The sequence below is a fragment of the Dipteris shenzhenensis genome, chromosome 26 (genome assembly GCF_047967505.1).
Source record: "Dipteris shenzhenensis isolate YYH24624 ecotype China chromosome 26, Dip_SZ_1.0, whole genome shotgun sequence".
NCBI classification, from domain to species: Eukaryota; Viridiplantae; Streptophyta; class Polypodiopsida; order Gleicheniales; family Dipteridaceae; genus Dipteris; species Dipteris shenzhenensis.
Window position 1 is genome coordinate 33978337 of NC_141621.1, and position 14194 is coordinate 33992530.

A 14194-nucleotide genomic window follows, 5' to 3' on the forward strand; every position below is an offset into this window, starting at 1 on the left:
ACTTTGGCCTTCATTGTGTACTTGCAAGTTTTGGTATAGAAGCTCTCTCTTTCTCTACATTCTCTGGCATTGATTCTTTTTTTTCCCTCTTGATAAGTTGTCTTGTGATTGCCACTAACCCCCTCCTCCATTCTTCGCTTCCTCTTGCTCTCATTGCCCTTCTTCCCTCTCCCCTCACGTCTCCTCTATCTCCTTTCCCCCTTGTGGAATCACTTGCACACAATCCGATAGATGCTTGGGTGACATAAGTGTGAGGCTTACTCATATGAAGATCCCAAAGGGAGTTTCTTGGGAGAAGATGCTTCGACGATACTCTTCCAAGGTCACCATGACACATGAGTCATTGCCAAACTACACATTTTTGGCGTCGGTGCCAGGGAGTTCGAGGTATGCTTTTGTATTCCACAAGATCTCTATTGTTACGCACTCATTGCACAATGCTCCTAGCATATCTAGAAGTGTTGTTAGTGATCTATAGGATGGGATTGAAGGAGGAAAGTGTGAGTTAACGTAGTGACTCAATCTTTATAACGCAGTGCGATTGACACGTGGATTGCCAATTGGCCACCCAACCCAACCTGCCTCACCTAACACCACATGGCATTTAATGAGCTCACAACTATCACTTCATAGGTCAAACCCGCTTTAAGGTTAACACGATGACTTACAACCCGCTGCATTATCAGTCGTCGATGTTACATTTGACCTATTGCGTTAAGTAGTCATTGCTATATCAATCGTTGCTTTAGTCACTCATTACTTTACCAGTCACTACTTTAAGAACCCATTGTGTTAAGAGTCAGTGCTATATTGCTAATATAGATAATACTGCTATATTGCTAATGTAGTGACGACTGACAATGTAGCAACTCCTTGAGTTGCTGCTTTAAGGCTAACATAGCGACTGCTATTTTAAGGGCCAGAAAGACATTGAGACTAATTCTGATTACGCATCTAGGCTAAGGGGGCGAGACATGCACCTGAGGTCTGGGAGGGTGTCAGGTACTGAACCTGAGCCAGAGTATAGTGCTTCAAACAACGTCCTAACTAGTCCATCTAACTATAATGTCACACTTGTTAGTTCCATCCGAGATCTCAACCTTAAGTTCATATTCAGGTACACGGTCCCACACACACGGAGTCCTCAAGTTCAGAGGATGCCATGAGCTTCGAGGCTAAAATGGGAAAAAACTTGAACCCGAATCTTGGGGCTCCATAGCTCGTAATTCTAGCTCTATAAGGCCCCAATTCCCCACCCCTTCCACCACAGCCTCACGTTTGAGGGAGTCATTCTCCAATCTCATGGGATGGTTTGGCTTGTCTGACCTCGACTGTGTGAAATGATTCTTTCCCCAAGCTATCTCCATATTCCGGCTAAAGTCATTCACAGCATTGACGAAACACTGTGCATCATCTTCTTCGAATCTTTTCTTTTGTAGTAAAGGTACCTTATTCTTCATGAGTGAACTCATCTCTGACTGCATAGCATACTCCCACTTGCACTGATCCTCGTGCATCATAGCCTCTTTATAGCAAGAAGGCTCCCCGCAATCAGTAAACATCACATAGTCTGCCCCTGGAACAAATCTCTCAAGCGGCCTAGACACTCTAGTTGATCTTCTCAAGGGCATTTGATCTTGTTGTACCGCCTGCATATATTAGCCACATTTGGCTCATCATTTCCACCAATATATGATTCATCATCTGCCCTTGATTGTGTACCTGTGGGAGTACCATTTCCTGCACATTCAATGCATGGACATGTTGTTGTCTATCAACATATGCAGGTGGATTCACATCCTCGAAAGTGATTCTCCTCATTTCCACAATCCTCATGGGTGTCTTATGAATCTTCTTCTCAATGAAGACCATTATCAAGAGCTAACCATACTCGCACCTTTTCCAGTCTTTTTTGTCCCTTCCCCCCTCGTTCACAATAGGCATTGTGTAACTTTCTCCATACATCAAACTCATTAGCACATTTGAGCCAATTACAACATCCCTATCTAGGCTAGAAACATTATGCAATGGGTTTGTAACAAGAGAAGTAAGGTTCAAATACAAAAGCATACCTCTTAATCCCTAGCAACAACGGTGCCAAAAATGTAAAGTCCTAGCGGTGACTAATGTGTTGTGGGGTAGCTTTGAGTGTATGTCGAGGGAAACCTCCTCCTATGACTCCTTGTGGGAGCAATGCAAAACACAATTTGGCCACTTGTGTCACTCAGATAGCTCTTAGATTGTGGTAGTGTGAAGTGAAGAGAAGGGAAAGGGAGAAAGGGAAGGGAGGAGAGACGGGAGAGGAAAGGGAATGAGAGAAGGGAGAGGGCAATGAAAGGGGGAGGGGATGGCAACACAAAGGATCTTCAATAGAGCACAAGAGACTCAAGACTCAATGAGAAGAAGAGAGCTTGTATTTCAAGAGTGATCATACAACAATGAGGACAAAGTCAAACCTTTGTCATGGCCTTTTATACATGCCACCTTTTGAAGGGAAGGCCTACCCTATTCCTTGAATCTCTCTCTCTCTCTCTCTCTCTCTCTCTCTCTCTCTCTCTCTCTCTCTCATTTTACAAGGCTTTGGGGCCCATTTGGCACCAAGGCATATTCTCTATCTATCCTCTCATCCAATTCCTACTCTTGTGCCTTGAGTATACTGTATGCACTATTAACTGTGGTGGTTAGCACAAAATAAATGGGAAATAATGTTACATGCTATGGCCCTTGAAATACACAGATTGCAGCTTTGAATAAATCCAACACTATTTATAGCTTTGCATTTATTATTTTTCCATGCACTTTTCTATGAGGCCCATAAGCATTTCAAAAGTCATTTCATTTCATAATCCACGTCATTAAACATGCTAGCATGCCCTTCGGCCTACCTTTTATTTTTTAATATTTTAGACCACATTGCACTTGCTTTGGAAAAACTAGTATATGATATCCGATTCATTGATGTGTATCATCAAAGGAGGAAAACCAGGGCAATTGAAATTTCACATCTCTCACATGGTATTTTCAATTTCACACCTCGGCCTCTAGGAAATATTGAATATGGTGCATATCATGTCATGTGTCCCTACAAACAATTGTAGTGTAGTGTACCTCTTTCCAATACACACATTCATTTAGCACCTAATTGAGAATCTTAGGTATGGTTTAAGGGGCCTCCAGGCTCCAATGTTGTGCTAAAATTATGCACATCCATTCAAGAACACACTCCATAGTTTTTTCTCGATTTGTTAAAAACCAAAATGGATTGAAAATTTAGAATCCAAAGTAGTGGAACTATTGCATGGTGATCTTAAAACATTGATAGTTGGTGACATTGGTATCTAGATTCACCCTAGAATGGAAGAATTTGAAAATGTGTAATTTGTGCATGTGCAAAGATCTTTTAATAAATCCAACACTATTTACAATTTTTGTATTGGTTCTTTTTCCATGCACTTGCTTGCTATATGGCTCATAAGCATTCCAAATATCATTGCATTTTATAATACATAGCATCAAACCTGATAGCGTGCCCTTTGACCTATTTGTATTTTGAAGCAATTTAAGCCACATTGCACTTGCTTGGAATATCCAATTTTGCTACCATGTATCATTAGAGGAGGGAAACCCTGGTGGCTAAAAACTTTGCTACTCTCGTGAAATTTAAATTTTCACACCTCCTACTTGCAAATATTTGAATATAGCAACTTGCACCGCCGTGCAACCTGCATTGTATCTTGTGCACACACTAGTTGTTCTTTACTTGGGTAAGTTGTCTTTTATTCTTTGCTCAACTCACAAGCTAGCTGGTCTGTATTTTGGAGGTCTATTCTGGCATTTCATTGATTATGCCATTGTATCAATGGTAGCTCGTCATAGCTTGCAAGAGAAGCAAATAGAGGTTGCGAGTTAGGAAAGTTGAAAAGCTTGGTCAAGGCACAAGGAACGTATTGTAGGTTGAGGAAAGTGATGGCATGGTATCAAAATGGCAACGGAAGAAACTTTCGCAATGTTTGTGAAGAGAGAAACAACGAGAAGAAAGAAGATTCCTTGCAAAGCTGTAGCAAGAAGTGATTATAGATGCCTGCCATCAGAGGGAAGAACATGAGATTAGATCAACTAGCTATAAATAGGGTGACATTAACTATGTTGGTGTCCCCTGAAACATAAGAGAAACTGCTTGGGTGCACAATGTCAATGATGTTGTCAATTTGAAGGACAAACGTGGCTCCAATTGTTGGACAGAGAGCGGAAGCTATGTATGATCATCCCATAAGAAAGACATCTATAGGAAGCGGAGAGGACACCAAAAGTTTGACGAGCACATCATGTTAGATATCAGTGCTCCACTCTCGTGTAACTATGCAGGAACCAACTAACTCTACTTGTAAGCCTCCCATATGAGGAGAAGGCATTTGAGTAGCTCGGTTATCCGATAGGTCCTGGTTTGGACACCAGATGGGGGCCATGTGTGGCCTGATGGCTGGAGGGCTTCAAATAGAGTTCGCACACTACCAACTAGGCTACATGCAAGTGCGGGAAGGCATCCCATGACTGACCATATTGAGGGTAGATGGAGAATTTCTCGGGGCAGCCCACTCTCAGGTTGCGGGGCCCGTTTGGAGCCCCAGATGATCCCAGATGGCTTTGGACCAAATGGTCACCATAGGTGAGTTGCTCTATTTTGCGCCACGGTTCTTTCGTGTGGTTGATGGCCTATTTCGAGACTGACATCTAGTTGGCCATTTTGGGCGGGGTCTGGTCACCCAATTGGGTCTAACTGACTTCGATTGGTGGCTATATAAGAGCAATCCCGTGAAGCCCATCATCATCATTGGCTATAGCAACCCTGATTCCTTAGCATCCAACCTCCGTCCTCTACTGTTTCCAGCATGCCATCGAAGCTTATCACACAGGAGTGCACGGTTGGGAGGCAGCACCATCTATTGTATTAGTTTTATAGTAATCAAATTTTTTATTCTCCATACTATCAGTCTTTTCTTTCTTGCATACGAGATCTTGTTATCTATTGAGCACAGACGTTGTATTGTTTTCTTACAAATCATACATGTATAGGACATGCTAGATATAATGCAGGTCAGTGGTTGTTTAAACCAGCCTGGTGGTTATCTATGATTGAGTTTTAGAATAGTTTAATTGTTTAGTTTTGAAATTAGGCTGGCTTGCACTTAATGTGATTGTCTTAAACCAGCCTGGTGGTTGGAATGTGATTCTCCTAGACCATCTTAGTGATTGTCTACAATTCAATTTTAGAATAGTTTAATTGTTTACTTTCTACACAAGGCTGGCTCAAACTAACTGTAATTGTCCTAAACTAGCCCGGTGGTTGGAACATCATGCAACCATGGCTGGTTCAAGTGAAACGCCAGTTATGTGATTGTCCTAAACTAGTGTGGTTGAACAAAAATTAACAATATATTTTGCAATAAAACATCAATATATTGTTATTGTCTAATTGACGACTAGACCGATGGTTGAAATTGCTGTGTTTCCTAGTAATTAAATTATTTAAATTTAATTTTTCATTGGTTCATGCCAAATACCAATTAATTTCTAAATCGGGCTGGCTTGGACTTAATGTCATTGCCCTAATCTAGCTCAGTGGTTGGAACATCACCAAGCTAGTTTAAGTCAAGCAGCACTTACGTGATTGAAATTGTGGTTGAACAAAAATACAAAAATGAATAACAATATATCTAATTGTTATATATCACAAAGCCCTTTCCAGGTCACACACTAGTTACATTAGGGGAGAATCGGGGTCTCAAAAGGGCCTCATAAGGAATTGATTAAGAAATGGATTAAGCTATTTACAAGTGAACCACTATGGTAACCCATGGGCTAAGGGCCCCTTGGCATTTACTCAACTGACATGGTTTGAAATTGATCAACCGTGGCCTTTATATGAAGATGGGTGGTGAATGGATCAAAGGCCTAGGATGGCTTTGGTGGGCTCCAAGTGGCAAGATCTGACAAGGGGAGGTTAAGGTTTGACTTGGTGGAGGCCTCATTAAGAGGGAAAATGTGCCGTTTCATGTGCACCCTTGATCTAGATCCAAGATCAATGGCCAAGATGGAGGAAGTTGTTTGGAGGGCTAGGATGAAGGCACATTTTGGATGGTGGAGATGAAGATGCAAGATCAAGGGCCCGGATTGAAGCGCCATTTGCTCTACCCATAGCGCCATAGTGTTCATCATGGATAGACATGAGTTCTAAAACACTCCTACAAGCTCTCACTCGATGCTTCCAGTGACCACTTTTCTTGGATATTTCATCCATTGGACGCAATTTCCTCTTACGTAGTCTTGGACCCATTGGAGTATCCTTCATGAATGATAATGTTTTCTCTAACTTCTTGATCTCATCCTTCAGAGTTGTGCTTTGCATCTGTAAGTGAATTGCATTTATAGTGTTCTCTCCCAATTGAGCATCTAAAGTTTAAACCTTTACCTATAATTCTTGATTTTTCTTATGTATGGCATCATATGCAGACATTTGAACACTTGTAGCTTGCATAGATGATACCAAATGTTGATTCCAAGCCTCCAACATATTGCGATCCTTTTATCTCTTTCATTAAGCAAAGATTGATATTGGCTGTGAAAGCTACTTGCTCCATGACCAATCAACCTTCGACAATATCCTAACAAACCATTCTCACCCTTACATAAGAACTTTATTAAGCTGGTCAATCCATGGAATTGAGAAGTCTGATAAGTTTGTGGATCTACTGGATATATTTTCCCTTCTAACCACAAATCCATATGTGCTTTTCCTTGATTTCGAAGAGCTACTAAATCACTTTCACTTGCTAAGGAGGATTCATTCCTATTTAAAAATGGTGCATTCTCTGCATCTATTTGAAATGGATATCCGCCTTTTGTTTATTCCGAGCGGCTTGCATGATTTCATGCACTTTCCACCTAATATAATATAACATTGACATCAATAAATAATAACAAACATGACATGTTTCAAAAAAGTATCAAACTAAGCAAAAATGAAAACCGCAATTGCATGCAAAATCTAACGATTGAAATCTATAAATTTAAAAAAACATTTACTTATCATCAAATACTATTAAACTATGTGAATTAACAATACCTCATAGGGATCTTTGAAGAAAAAACGTGATCAAACTTGTCCTCCTCAATGGTCCCTCTTGTAATCCAAGATGCTGAAATTGATGGATTTTTCTCTAATACTAATTATATGCTTCCAAAAAACTCCAAATCTATTTCTAACCATCTTCTGTAAAAAAACTCAATAGTAAGAGTGTATCTTTTAAAACAAAAAATCTTTCTTCCTCTTTAAATCATGTATTAAAAGAAAACAACAAAATTACCAAAACAAACTACAAATTAACTGGTTCTTCAAAGTTGCATCATAAAATCTCATTATTTTTATTGTCTTGCATTGTTCTAAAGGTTTTTTCACCTGAATCTCCATGCAAGTTGCTCTGATAGACCCTGATTTGAGTTGAAAACTAAAAACATTCTAAAACTACATGAATGAACATTACTTGATTCTTGGAGCAAGATTCTTTGAAAGAAAGATGTGATCAAACTTATCCCTCCCAGTGCTCCCAAATGTGTTCCACGATTAATGAAGTTGATGGTTCTTTCTTCAAAACAAATTATATGCTCCCAAACGTCTCAAAATCTATTTCAAGCAATATTCTATAGAAAACCATTGATAACAAGAGTGAAAAAGACTCATTTCTCATGGAATTTCTTACAAAAAAAACAAAATTTTCAATGTTTCCAAACCATGAAATAAAACAAAACAACACAACTACACAAAATGAACTACGAACTAACTGTCTCTTCAAAGTTACATCATTAACAAACAAATCTCGTCACATAATCACTATGTTGCATTGTTCCAAATATTATCTCACCTAAACCTCCATACAAGGTGCGTGGATGGACCCCAAACCTTCACAAATGGTTTGAAATCATGCACCCTTAGAGATTGTAGCAGGGAAAGTAACTAGTATTGAGAGATGGGCAAAAGAAAGATTGATTCTCTCAACAACTGCAATGTCTGAAAGTCAATCTTCTTTGATCCTTTCTCTAAGAATCTCGTCCAGTAGCTCCTTCTAAGCTCTAAACACCTTGCATCATTCATGGCTCGCTCAAAACATTGATTGCCTTATCTTCCTAAATGAAATGATTTCAAATCGTGGGAGAATCTTAGATGAGAGAGAAAGTGGCGAGATTTGAAGGAGAAGCACCCAAAATAGAGAAAGAAGAAGGTAAGTTGAATCTCATTCAAAAATCTTGAGCGTTTTGAAAGAATGAGAGTGAAATGGGAGGGAAATACAGGTGGAGAAGAGAAGTAAAGAGATTTTGGCATGAGAGTCCATCCCATGAGAGGGAGAATAGAGAAAGAAGCTTCCCACTCGAGCCAGCAGGAAATTTGAAAAGAGAGCTGGAGCAAAGAAAAATTCGAAATGGTGCTCAGAAATGAGGGGAAAGCAAGAGGAATGAGAGAATGAAAGGAGTGTGGTAGTTGGATGGGAGGATTTGGTTTCAGGTCAAATGGTCCAACTTTGATTGAGAAACTAGGTTTCTCAGTTTAGTTATAGTTAAATTTGGGCCATTGAATAAAGAAATAAAGAAGTCTGACTGCCCTCCACCAGCCAATATTCTATTGGGTTTTGTTCACCTTATTCTTCCATGTCACCAGCGAAGGGCTCCCTTACAAGGCCCTTTTTGAGTCCAAATTTTTTGTAATGCCTTAATTTGCAGCCTCACCTTAACCGCCAACACTCTCGATGCCCAAGAGTTCTATCTTTGCTCCGGTGGTGAGCTGCCACTCTCCAGACGTGCTATCTTAGTGGATATAAGCAACCATAGCCTCGTTATTAGCAGCTATGGTATTTCTCCCTCCATGCTAGAATCATGGCAAAGGGTTTAACGGCTTGGTGAAGAGACCAAGACGAAGGTCTGCTCTTCACCATGAAAAGCCGGGTGCAGGCATTCGATGAGGCATTCATGTCCCACATGGTCAAGATCTAAAGTACATCATGATAATATGGCTATTTAGTCTTGTCTTATGAAGGAGAAGTCATATTTTTCATATGTGCATCCATTATAAGCTGCAAGCCACCCATTATTGCATCCTGCAGCTCCACGACTTTTGCCAGCATATAATGTTTGGGTGCATTTGTCAAATTAGTCGCCCACTCAGAGTACACAGAATTGCTTGCTGCCACACAGGTATACCTTCATAGATTAATTTCATAAGGTTTTTCATTCATTCCCTAAGGTTTTGGTTAATGATTTCATAATGTTTTCAATCACTTGTGAATATTGTCTTCAAGCTGCTCATCACAATCAAAAGATATGAACTCACTACTTGTCCCAGTTGTCTTTCATGGAATCATAATGACCTATCAAATAACAAGTAGATCAAATAGAGAAGGATAGTTGTTTATCTTGAAATTTGAGTGACCAAATTGTCACATGAGAAGAATTGAAGAAAAATAAACCTATGGTTTTTCTCAAATTTGGACACGAACTAGACTCTTACATCAATTTGCAAGTAAGTCATTAGACAGGCAATCTTGTTTCAAATTTGGATAGGAAGTATACTAGGATGTTAAGGGAAAAAATGGGTCTCCCTTTTTGTATATCTATCTAATAGTGCAATCCAACATTGGTCTATCTTTTGCCACATATTTTAATAGATGGCCAATGGCCGATTTCTTCCTTCCCATGTTACATGGCTGCCCTTTAATTGGTTTCATCCTAGGCACCTATCAAAATGCTACCCTTTTGGACTATCCTTTGAGACCACTATTCTTCTAATGTCTTTGAAAACCTCCTGTAGTATCCTTTCACCCAATGCCCTCTAAAGTGTGAGGTAAAGGCCTAAGATCAACATTTAACAAAACTTTCTAGGAGATTGAAAGAAATCTAGTTTGAGATGCCCATAATGGTGTAGTCTCTAAGCAATCTAGCCTTAAGAGCACTCCGTAATCTTGGCATGGTCTACAATTTCCCTGGCAGAATGTTTATGAGAGTTAGTCATATAATGTGTAGTCTCTAAGCAATCTAGCCTCAGGAGCACTCCGGCATCTTAGCATGGTCTACAATTCCCCTGGCAAAATGTTTATGAGAGTTAGTCATATAATGTGTAATCTCTAAGCAATCTAGCCTTGGGAGCACTCACTACTACACATGGATCCTATTGCAACGTTTACGTACTGACATTTAGCGTGTGCGGGGTGCTAATTGTCGGTATGAAAAGTGCATCCCGTAAAGCATCGCTATATAATGACGTTAGATAAACATCGCTATATAGTGACTATTACAAAAGTCGCTATATAGCGACTTATGAGTGTCGCTATATAGCGACTTATGAGTGTCGCTATATAGCGACACTGAGATACTATTTTATAGCGACGTTTTCCAATGAGGTTTTTTACTCATATAGGCCTTAAAAGTTAGTTTTTTCCAATGACAAATTTTTTTTAATTTTCATACATGTTTGATCTCATAGAGAATAAAAATATGAGAGCATGTACATCAAGCCTTTGAAGCTCATATATTCATGTCCAAGTTTGAGATGAAAAAAATCAATTAAGAGCATTTACATCAACTGTTTCATCTTGAGCAAGTCTAAGGTGCCAAACAAGTCTATCTCCAACTCTATACTGAGTTGATCTCCTATATCATCATCGTACTCTAGCATCGTACATTCACCTAAAAGTACTTGATCATCTTCTTCAATAAAGTGTGGTGATTCTTGATGATCGTTGTCTTCTTCCTCAATATCGTGATCTCCATCTTCCTCCTCTGCGATGTCATTATGCGCATCTTCCTCTTGGCTCATATTGTGATCTTCATCTTCTTCGCTAGATTCATTGGGATCAATTGGATCTGGCATTGGTAGTGGCATCTCCATATCCACATCTCTATCTTTAAAAATTTGCTTACTTCGCGGTGCAACTTGGATCACGTGCCACCATCTTGGATCAGAACGATGCAGATGAAAAACCACCTATATTTTTTGAAGATGGGTGCCAAATGTCGTCAATTATATATATGAAATTATGCTCAAGTACATGTATCAATGCATCTAGAAAAATGAAAGCTTCGATTAATTAAATCATTAGTATGCACCTACTCACAGTGCTCGAGAAGAACAAAAGTATCACTTTCATCGGTCCAATGTTTGGTGGAGTCTATTGCAAAGAAACCGCTACTATCTTTTCTCACTGTCGCATGGGGACTGTTGTAAATAGTTCTAAACCATTTTACATCTTCTTCAATAAAGTGTGGTGATTCTTGATGATCGTTGCCTTCTTCCTCAATATCATGATCTCCATCTTCCTCCCATGCGATGTCATTATGCGCATCTTCCTCTTGGCTCATATTGTGATCTTCATCTTCTTCGCTAGATTCATTGGGATCAATTGGATCTGGAATTGGTAGTGGCATCTCCATATCCACATCTCTATCTTCAAAAATTTGCTTACTTCGCGGTGCAACTTGGATCACGTGCCACCATCTTGGATCAGAACGATCCAGATGAAAAACCACCTATATTTTTTGAAGATGGGTGCCAAATGTCGTCAAATATATATATGAAATTATGCTCAAGTACATGTATCAATGCATCTAGAAAAATGAAAGCTTCGATTAATTAAATCATTAGTATGCACCTATTCACAGTGCTCGGGAAGAACAAAAGTATCACTTTCATCGGTCCAATGTTTGGTGGAGTCTATTGCAAAGAAACTGCTACTATCTTTTCTCACTGTCGCATGGGGACTGTTGTAAATAGTTCTAAACCATTTTACATCTTCTTCAATAAAGTGTGGTGATTCTTGATGATCGTTGCCTTCTTCCTCAATATCGTGATCTCCATCTTCCTCCCATGCGATGTCATTATGCGCATCTTCCTCTTGGCTCATATTGTGATCTTCATCTTCTTCGCTAGATTCATTGGGATCAACTGGATCCGGCATTGGTAGTGGCATCTCCATATCCACATCTCTATCTTCAAAAATTTGCTTACTTCGTGGTGAAACTTGGATCACGTACCACCATCTTGGATCAGAACGATCCGGATGAAAAACCACCTATATTTTTTGAAGATGGGCCGCCAAATGTCGTCAATTATATATATGAAATTATGCTCAAGTACATGTATCAATGCATCTTTAAAAATGAAAGCTTCGATTAATTAAATCATTAGTATGCGCCTACTCACAGTGCTAGGAAGAACAAAAGTATCACTTTCATCGATCCAATGTTTGGTGGAGTCTATTGCAAAGAAACCGCTACTATCTTTTCTCACTGTCGCATGGGGACTGTTGTAAATAGTTCTAAACCATTTTACATCTTCTTCAATAAAGTGTGGTGATTCTTGATGATCGTTGTCTTCTTCCTCAATATCGTGATCTCCATCTTCCTCCCATGCGATGTCATTATGCGCATCTTCCTCTTGGCTCATATTGTGATCTTCATCTTCTTCGCTAGATTCATTGGGATCAATTGGATCCGGCATTGGTAGTGGCATCTCCATATCCACATCTCTATCCTTAAAAATTTTCTTACTTTGTGGTGCAACTTGGATCACGTACCACCATCTTGGATCAGAACGATCCGGATGAAAAACCACCTATATTTTTTGAAGATGGGTGCCAAATGTCGTCAATTATATATATGAAATTATGCTCAAATACATGTATCAATGCATCTTTAAAAATGAAAGCTTCGATTAATTAAATCATTAGTATGCACCTACTCACAACGCTCGGGAAGAACAAAAGTATCACTTTCATCGGTCCAATGTTTGGTGGAGTCTATTGCAAAGAAACCACTACTATCTTTTCTCACTGTCGCATGGGGACTGTTGTAAATAGTTCTAAACCATTTTACATCAAGAATGAAAATACTAAATCGTCTGAAATCAACTTCATAAATGTTGTGTATGGTTCCACAATAATCCAACTGTGAGGAGAGAAGATTGGTATCCGAAGCACTTGCTCGGCTATCTTGTGTGAAGTTAGCCATGACTCCACAATCATATGTGACTCTCTTTGAATCGATGCGTTCCACGCAAAAATATCGTCCATATGACCATAATGCACTGTACTTTTTGTACTGTAAAAGAGCATCATTAAAACAATGAAGATGCATCTATTTTATAGCGTATATTGCCACAAATAATTACTTAATTATGTCAAGAGGTAAGAAACTTACATGCACCATACATCCAGATGATAACTCTCACTCACGCTCGTTTATTGTCTCTCCATCACGTTCGGCTTTACGTAGAGCTAGTTGTAGCCAATCAAGTGACATGTGAGTGGGGAGAAGAGCCAGATCTTGTGGATATGGTTGCGATCGCCTATACATTACTCTGAATCTCGTCCTTGCATTTATTCTTTTTGCTTTGGCCACTTCATATCTCTCAATCCACTTTTGCATCTCAGGGCTATTGAAGATACAAAACTTATTGAATTTCTCCATTTGCGCTTCGCTCATCTTTCTTTCAATCCCTTTTCCTTAGGGAACCTCGCCAACGATGCGATCATCATCCTTGTTATGCCAAGCTTGCGGCATATCGGGATCCGTGGATGCAAGAAACTTTGTGATATATGCTAATGACTCTTGCACAAGCCATCCCTCTTCCATGCTTGCTTCTGGACTTGCTCTTTGTCTTACAAATCCCTTTAAAGTTTTCATAAACCACTCGAGAAAAAACATCCATCGACTATGAACGGTACCTGCAATAGCCACCTCATCAACTATGTGCACAAGCAAGTGGACTTGAGTTGTCATAATGCTCAAGGGAAAGTGCTTCTCAAGCAAGCATACGGCTTTGATGGATTCCACCCTAGCCTTCTCGATGCTCGATATGGAGATCTCTTTTTGAGATATCCACCTATTTCACATGTCCATGTAAGATATTTTCATAATCAGTCTACAGATTTATCAGCTTAAATTGAAGAAAATGCAATCAATGCGATTTGATAGTAAGCATACCTCTAACACAGATCTTGAATATAGAATTTCTAACATCTTCTTGTAAGCACCCTTTTATTGTAATTGGGAGGATGAACTATCAAAGCAACAAAGAAGTCATGTCAACAATATAATGTAATCATAATTACGCTAACGCATCACGATTATCGGTACACTAATTCTACTTAGA